The sequence below is a fragment of the Simochromis diagramma genome, unplaced genomic scaffold, assembly GCF_900408965.1.
Source record: "Simochromis diagramma unplaced genomic scaffold, fSimDia1.1 OVJJ01000383.1, whole genome shotgun sequence".
NCBI classification, from domain to species: domain Eukaryota; kingdom Metazoa; phylum Chordata; class Actinopteri; order Cichliformes; family Cichlidae; genus Simochromis; species Simochromis diagramma.
Window position 1 is genome coordinate 240,820 of NW_024386798.1, and position 9,233 is coordinate 250,052.

Below are 9,233 nucleotides of genomic sequence, written 5' to 3' on the forward strand. Positions count from 1 at the left end.
TCGACAGGGAGCCAGTGTAACTGTATAAGCAGCGGTGTTATATGTGAGTATTTCGATGTTTTCGTCAGAAGCCTTGCTGCAGCATTTTGGACAGTCTGCAGACGCTCCAGGGAACTCTTGTTTAGACATGTAAACAGTGAATTGCAATAGTCCAGTCGTGATGAAATAAAAGCATGAATAACAATCTCCAGTTCAGTATGAGCTATTATGGGGCTCAATTTAGAAATATTTCTTAAATGATAAAAGCAAGACCGAACCAGAGATTTGACGTGAGTATCCAATGTAAGAGCAGGATCGAAGGTTATCCCTAGGTTCCTGATAGATGGTTTCACAAACGTTGAAAGGGGACCAAGAGCATTCATTATGCTGGGTACATGTCTGTCTGGAGCACATAACAGGACTTCAGTTTTATTTTCATTTAGTTGGAGGAAATTGTCGGCCATCCAACCTTTGATGGTTTCCAAACACACATTTAAAATCCGCAGTTTAGAAGCATCTTCAGGTTTAAAAGATATATATAGTTGGATGTCGTCTGCGTAGCAGTGGTAACAAATATCCTCAAAAGGGCTCAAAATATGCTGGAGAGGAAGTAAATAAATTAAAAACAATAATGGCCCCAGCACAGAGCCTTGTGGCACACCAAAGGACAGGGACGTAGAAGATGACCTGTACTTAGAAACTGCCACAGAAGAGTATCGTTCACAGAGATACGAGGAGAACCACTCTAAGGCAGACCCAGATACACCGACCCAGTATTTCAGCCTATCAAGCAAAATATAATGGTCAACGGTGTCAAAGGCCGACGTGAGATCCAACATTAAAAGAACAGAACACTTACCCGCATCGTTTTGCATCAGAATGTCATTAGAAACTCTAAGAAGGGCTGTTTCAGTAGAATGAGCTTTACGAAAGCCAGACTGAAATTTATCAAAGATGTTATATTTGTCTAAAACTGCTGTAAGCTGCTTAGCCACAATCTTCTCTAAAATCTTAGCAATTAATGGTATTTTTGAGATTGGTCTGTAATTGCTAGTGAAAGATGGGTCCAGCATAGGCTTTTTTAACAGAGGGTATATAACAGCAGTTTTAAAATAGGCAGGAACTTTGCCAGATCCCAAAGAGCTGTTAATTATAGTGAGCATACAGGGACCAATAGAGTAAAAGACATTTTTGAATAACGATGCGGGTAAAATGTCGAGTGAACAAGAGGATACTTTTGTTGCACTAACTATTTTTCCCAGCTCGGATAGTGAAACAGGTAAAAATCTTTCTAAAACAACAGGCCGAACTGGCGTAGGAACTGACAGTGCAGATGCTGATGGGGACAATTTTTTCCTTATATTGCTAATTTTTTCTAAAAAGAAAGCAAGAAATGTTTCACAGTCTTCAGCAGAAGAAATAATGGCAGCAGGTTGAGCAGGAGTAATGATATCAGTAATAGTATCGAATAAGACCTTAGGATTACCTCTGCTCTTTGCAACCAACTGAGAAAAGTAAGCAGCCCTTGCATCTCTAATAGCATTGTTAAAAGAGGCTAAAAGATCCTTTAAATAAAGGAGATGAACATTTAAATGAGTTTTCCTCCATAACCGCTCAGCTTTACGACAATTACGTTTTATAGAGCGGATGTTATCATTTAGCCAAGGTAGGGACTTGGAAACAGGCACAGGTCTCATTTTAACCGGACAGATTTCATCTAAGATCGAAAGACAATGATCATTAAATAGATCTGTTGAGAAATCAACACCGTTTTGTGGGGATAGTGTTAAATTAAAAGCATCTGAGAACTTCTGCGCTGTGGAGGAATTTATAATGCGCGACATAACTGTCCAGTAAACAGGAGACATAGGCTCGTGAAAAGACATGTTAAAAAGAATACAATAATGGTCAGAGATAAAAATGTCCTCAGAACAAATAGAATCAATATTCAAACCCAAAGTAAAAACAAGGTCCAGTGTGTGTCCTTTGTTATGTGTGGGGCCGGACACATGCTGGATAAAATGAAAAGAATCCATAATGTTGATAAAACCCCTGGCAAAGAGGTCGGACTCATCATCAACATGTATATTAAAATCCCCCACTAAAAGCAATTTGGACAACCTTATAGTAGAGGACAGGAAGTCGCTAAACTCCGCTAAAAACAAGCTGTTAGGGCCGGGTGGACGATACACCACAGCACAGTAAAAAGGATCCTTACTTCCGATTTTAATGAGCTGCAATTCAAAAGAAAGAAAGTGTCCAACTTTCACTGAACGGCAGTTGAAACGGCTCTGAAATGCCACCGCGAGACCTCCTCCACGACCAGAACCCCGAGGCTGGCTGATGACAGAAAAGCCATTTGGGCACATTTCAATAAGAGACGAATAGTCCAAGCCCCGCTGCCAGGTCTCGGTCAGAAGCAGGAAGTCCAGATTATTAGAAGCAATAAAATCGTTAAGCACAAACGATTTATTAGTCAAAGATCGGGCATTAAAGAGCGCCATAGTCAGCGGGGTGAGAGCATCATTATTAGGAGAAGCTCGAGTTAAAGGACGTAAATACTCGAGGTTAGAGCCTTCACGTTCGTATATGTGTACGAGAATATTATTGTGCAGCTCAGTTAAGACCGCTGATTTGTCTCTGTTGTCCAAACTACACCGCCGGATGGAAAGATGTTGAAGGAACAATAGTAAAAGAAATACCAGTTTCAGCTTTAATATCGGACATAAAATTGCAGAATAAAATACATATGGCAGATAAACCTAAACTACAAATAATGATATCTGCTTGGAAAGAAGTAATAAAAATTGGTGGTTTGGAAAATGCCTCTAAGGTTTTAAGATGGTGTGCATATGATTCAGATTTTACTCCAAATCAATATGATAATAGATTCAAAAACTGGATTTCAAAAGGTATAACCAATTATTATTCATTTGTCCATAAGGGTGCATTTCAAAGCTTTGAATCTTTAAGGAGTAAACATGACTTGGGATCAGATGATTTTTTTTTAGATATCTACAGATCAGAAATTATTTTAATCAAAACTTAAAAGTGAACCTAAACGAATTACAATTTGTAGAAACATTCTTATTACTAACCAAATCTGAAGTGCAAAGTAAAATAATTTCTAAATTATATAACAGCATCCGGCGGTGTAAAAACGACAGCACTCTGTATATTAAAGCGAAGTGGGAAAAGGAGGGTAATTTGACAATTACAGAGAAGTGTTGGGCTCACGCATGCAAGATACAGTGGGCTACCACTGGGTCTAATGTTTGGCGTGAATTTTGCTGGAAAAGCATTATGAGATTTTTCATTACCCCCGCTCAACAAAGATATCGAGGAACTGGTGATAAATGTTGGAGATGTGGGGGAGATGGAGCTAACCATTTCCACATCTTTTGGGACTGTAAAGATATTCGCCAGTATTGGTCTCTAATCCATGATCATTTATAAAATGTTTTTTCATTTGTTTTTCCTTCAACTTTTGAGACCATGTTTTTGTGCAATGCACCAGTGGATAAACTGAATTCCAACGACAGAAGACTCCTGTATATCCTTCTGGCCGCAAGTAAAAAGCCTCTTACGAGAAGATGGCTTAAGCCTGAACCACCAACGATAGAAGACTGGATACATTCTGTACAAGAGATCTATACGATGGAAAAAGTGTCATTTTCTCTTAAACTTCAGAGGGATACCTTCTACGGAATATGGTCTAAATGGACAGACTATGTTAAGCATATGAGGTGTGATTTTGTATATGATGTTACAACCCTGAGTTCTACGTAAACCTACCTGCCCTGCTGCCTCCTAACCCTAGTTTTTTTTTTTTTTTTGGTTTTTTGGGGTTTTTTTTTGTTTGTTTGTTGTTGTTTTGTTTTTGTTTTTTTTGGGGGGGGGGGGTTGTTTTTGTTTGTTTTTGTTTTTGTTTTCTCTTCTTTTTCTGTCTTTTTTATTTTTCAATTATAAGTTAAAATGTGACAGCAAAGAAAATGTAAAAAGGCAAACTACTGTTATGTTCAACAGCTGTCCCAATAAAAGAGATAATAATAAGAAATGGAGGAAAAATAAATAAATAAATAAAATAAATAAATAAATAAATTACTTTTCCACTGAAAAAGTAGAGTAACTAAATACTGTTCATTTTTAGGTATTTTAATTACAGTTACTTACAATGTACTTGCATCTGAAGGTGAGCTTAAAAAATGATTGCAGGCTACATTGTGGAAGAGATGCTACCGCTGCGTACTGTAGAGTCTTTGTCTGTCTTTAAATAATAAATACATTTTTTAAAGAGTTTAATTTATATTGTTTGCCCACTCAAGGTTTATAGGGATTTTAAGAAGTATTTAGTTAAATTACTTATTTAGTAATTAAGTTACTTTTCTGACACAGTAATTAGATAAATATTTTAAATACAATATTTACTACGGTAAGTAATTAGTAATTAATTACGTTTTTAAAGTAACTTACCCAACACTGCCCAGCTCACAGGGTGCGTTGCAGCTAATTTTCTAAAATTTCCATAACAGTTCGGCCTTGTTGAGCAGGATTTCTCAGGTGACTTTTGATGAATCACGTGGTGACTGGCCACCCTGAGGGGAAAATTGCCTCAGTCCCATCGTTCTTTTGTTTGCAAAAAAGGGGGAACCGCGACATATGCTTCAGCAACTCACACATGTAAGACATTTTAACGAACTAGGAGAGAGACTGCAAAGAATCAAAGAAAAAATTTGCAATGGAAGTGGAAACACCACTACGATTCTTAGTGTTTTGTTAGGATTACTTTTTTAACCCCTGTTTAAAGGACAAAAATTGACTTTTGTTCTCCAAGCATTTCGTGTCACCCTAAATCTCACAAGAATGACAGTGGGGGTCTGCCAGTCATAAAATGAGGAGTAAGAGCTGCCTCAGCCGATTACGTCACAGCGACGCGACAAAGGCTGTCCCAATTCAAAGGCTGCTCCAAATGTGGCCGAAAATCCATCCTTTATTTCCCTGCGTTTGAAGGATGGGTCAAATTCAACTCATTACAAAATTCAGAGCGGTGTGGTGGTGGGTGTGGATAATTTTTTAGAGGAAATTTTTTTAGAGGAAAAAAAAGACAAAAAAAAAACAAAACAGCGGATGGTTGATATGGGGCAGCCAAATAGTAAACTTTTAAAAGTAGGGCTGGGCTATATCATACCGCTCACATTAATACCGGTATAATGCTAGACAACGATAAGAAAATGAAATACAGATATATGGATAAAATATAGATAAAACACGCATGCGCAATGCCTTTGTTTTCATACGCACATGGCTGGAAAAAGCACAGCGGTGACGGAGAATGAGAAGGGTGAAAGTGGATCGTTGAGTGAAAGAGATGAACCAGAATTGGTTTGTAAAAATGCAGCAACTTCAGTGGCGTGGAACTGATTTAGCTTTGGTCCATTAGATGCACAACAAAGCACTATTTTTGGTAGAGAGTGCTAGCGGGCTGTCGGTATTACTGTGGTAAGGTATTACTGAGATTTCTAAAAACGCCTGCCAGGCGGTTTTGCGTTTACGTGTGGACGTGTCGTGTTTTCGCGATCGCGTCGCGCATAACATTATCACCAACTCGTGACATGTTTAAACATTTTGTTGTTCAACAGCATCAAGACTGACTGGGTGTGTTTGAATTAACCTCACACATGTCACAGATGACACATTTTGGCGTTTTTTTTTGCTGGTTTGTCGGTAGCAGCTCCTGAAACGCAAGTCTACCACACATCTGTTCGACCAAAGCCAGTTAATCTCGAACACGGGCCGATTTTTTGTCCCAGTCCAGCCCTGGATGCATCTGGAGACGGTCCCATTAAGTCCTATTCTAAAGGCTGATTGTCCTCCCCCACGCTTGTACCTGTGGCTTTCTGTCCTGGGGATGGGGGCTGGTTGTTGTCCTGTCCTGCCCTGCACCCCATCCTTTTGTTCATATTCAAAGACTATTTTTCTGTATCTATTCTTACCCCCTAAAACCCGCCGTATTATAATGTAGCAAGCAATCACAAACTCTACATTCTGTCTAACTCCAATGTATACCAAACAATCTATTATTCTCAACAGAGCTAAAATCAACATAAACTCAACCTGCATTAAAGTTAGCTCGGTGCTTACCTTAGATGAGCCCACAAACCAAGAGAAACTCCGTGATGAAGCTGGAAGTCTTAAGAAACAGATCAGGGAGCAGAGACCCACGTGGTTCACGCTGATCTCAGCTACGATCCAGAAGACAAGGGTGTGCAGATCGATGCAGATATTGATCCCATCATTGGTAGTGGTATATGTTCCTGTAAGTTCACTACTTTACTCCCGTTTCATGAAAAAGCAGCTTTCTCTGCTCGACTCGTCTCCTGCACACACACACACTTTGCTCCGCCCCCTTTTGCTCCTCCCGACTCTGTGGCGATTTGTTACTCGGTTTGGTCAAGTGACTAGCTTGCCCAACGTAACCATGCGGAGTGCAATTTCAAAATTAGGGCCTATCTCCTTTTCCTAAACTCTTTGCTTTGGCCTCGATGAAAACGTCATTTGAGAATTGCTTAAAACTCAGGAAAAGAGCATGTATCCATTAGTGATAGGATTTCCGGCTCTTTTTAGAGAACCTGTTCTTTCGGCTCGGCTCACTAAAAAGAGCCGGCTCCCAACCGGATCTTCAGGTTGTTTTGTTGCTTTAATTAATTAATTATCAACAACAATATGAAATTATGCACAACAGGAATTTGTCGCATATAGAGTTTGCGAAGGATTTAACTAAACACTTCAACAGATGGTGTTCTGCAGTGGGAGTGAAAACTTTTCAGGATTTATGTGAGTTAATGGTATTGGAGCAGTTTAAAGATTGTGTTCCTCCTGTGGTTGCCACTGTTAGGTTTTGTATTGTTGATTATCTGTTACTCTGGGAAAAGACAAGAAAAACGGTAATGGAAGCCGTGACTGGAGCTGCGATGTAGCCTATATAATATTTATATTGTACGAACGTGATAATTCTGTAAATTATAATAACGTGATATTATATTTTTCAAATGTGAAAGGTATATTGTTAGAACAATATACTTTTCTTTTTTTCTTTTGCCTGGGTGGCAGCTCTACGCTTCCATATCTGAGGCTTTTCAATGTGGCCTCACAAAATTATCACAACTACAACAACCATGAAAAGAGTTGGATGGACATTGCTGCTCAATCACAGCTGCCTTGTCAATGTTTTTCATTAGTAATTTAGCAAAGTTGATGGCGGTGGTGTGTGTGTCTGTGTGTGTCTGTGTGAGTGAGTGAAAGACACAAAGAGGGAGAGCGAGATACATATTTTGTATGATAAGCTTTATGTTATAAACGCACAGTTTGAGCACTCAGGTCACATCAGAGCATCAGGCCGTATAGTGTGAGACCCTGCATTGTGACCTACAGGGAGTGCAGAATTATTAGGCAAATGTGGATTTTGTCCACATCATCCTCTTCACGCATGTTGTCTTACTCCAAGCTGTATAGGCTCGATAGCCTACTACCAATTAAGCATATTAGGTGATGTGCATCTCTGTAATGAGAAGGGGTGTGGTCTAATGACATCAACACCCTATATCAGGTGTGCATAATTATTAGGCAACTTCCTTTCCTTTGGCAAAATGGGTCAAAAGAAGGACTTGACAGGCTCAGAAAAGTCAAAAATAGTGAGATATCTTGCAGAGGGATGCAGCAGTCTCAAAATTGCAAAGCTTCTGAAGTGTGATCATCAAACAATCAACTGTTTCATTCAAAATAGTCAACAGGGTCGCAAGAAGCATGTGGAAAAACCAAGGCGCAAAATAACTGCCCATGAACTGAGAAAAGTCAAGCGTGCAGCTGCCAAGATGCCACTTGCCACCAGTTTGGCCATATTTCAGAGCTGCAATATCACTGGAGTGCCCAAAAGCACAAGGTGTGCAATACTCAGAGACTTGGCCAAGGTAAGAAAGGCTGAAAGACGACCACCACTGAACAAGACACACAAGCTGAAACGTCAAGACTGGGCCAAGAAATATCTCATAACTGGTTTTTCTAAGGTTTTATGGACTGATGAAATGAGAGTGAGTCTTGATGGGCCAGATGGATGGGCCTGTGGCTGGATTGGTAAAGGGCAGAGAGCTCCAGTCTGACTCAGACGCCAGCAAGGTGGAGGTGGAGTACTGGTTTGGGCTGGTATCATCAAAGATGAGCTTGTGGGGCCTTTTCGGGTTGAGGATGGAGTCAAGCTCAACTCCCAGTCCTACTGCCAGTTTCTGGAAGACACCTTCTTCAAGCAGTGGTACAGGAAGAAGTCTGCATCCTTCAAGAAAAACATGATTTTCATGCAGGACAATGCTCCATCACACGCGTCCAAGTACTCCACAGCGTGGCTGGCAAGAAAGGGTATAAAATAAGGAAAAACTAATGACATGACCACCTTGTTCACCTGATCTGAACCCCATTGAGAACCTGTGATCCATCATCAAATGTGAGATTTACAAGGAGGGAAAACTGTTTTGGTGTTTTGTGTCAGCAAACATTGGCTTGGACAAGATGGCGCCTGTGTTTGGCTTTGCCGCTTGTGCTGCTAGTACAGCTCGCTGGTGTAGTTTTATACTGGCTGCTATTGTCACTTGCAATATTATTTTTACCGTCCTGTGTTTTGATTTTGTCTCAGCCACCAATACTTATGATCGGGGCACGATGTTGTATATCAAAGATTCAATGGAGAGCTACTGTGACAGCTGGGACAGTTACAGGAAATTTTTCCCTCCGCCCTTTGTGTGTTCCTCACCTGACTGCATGTTACCGTACATATCGGTGGGATTTAACACGAAGAAAAGAAGAAGTAGTGGAACCATGGCCGGTGTCCAGGTGCGACTAAGAAGGTACTGAAGATTAGCTTGTTGGATGTGGGAAGAATCCCGGTGCCTACGACCAATTCATCTATTGTCACCTGGTGCCGACGCTACACTGCAGTTCCCAGCTCGGAATCTATGGTCTGATGGCCCCATGTTCACTTGGCGTCCCTCCTTCGAACGCCGTTTTGATGGCAGAGGTGATGTACCACTATGGATATTAGCTTCTGCTAGCCCTGAAGTCCCCGCCCGGCGTAACAGGTGTAGAGGTGCTTATTTCGAGTGCCACTGCAGTCAGCTGTTGACTGCACCAACCAAATGTCTTCAATCAGGTTTGCCCTGCTCAACACTCGCTCAATCACAAACAATCGTTTATTTTAAAACGATCTT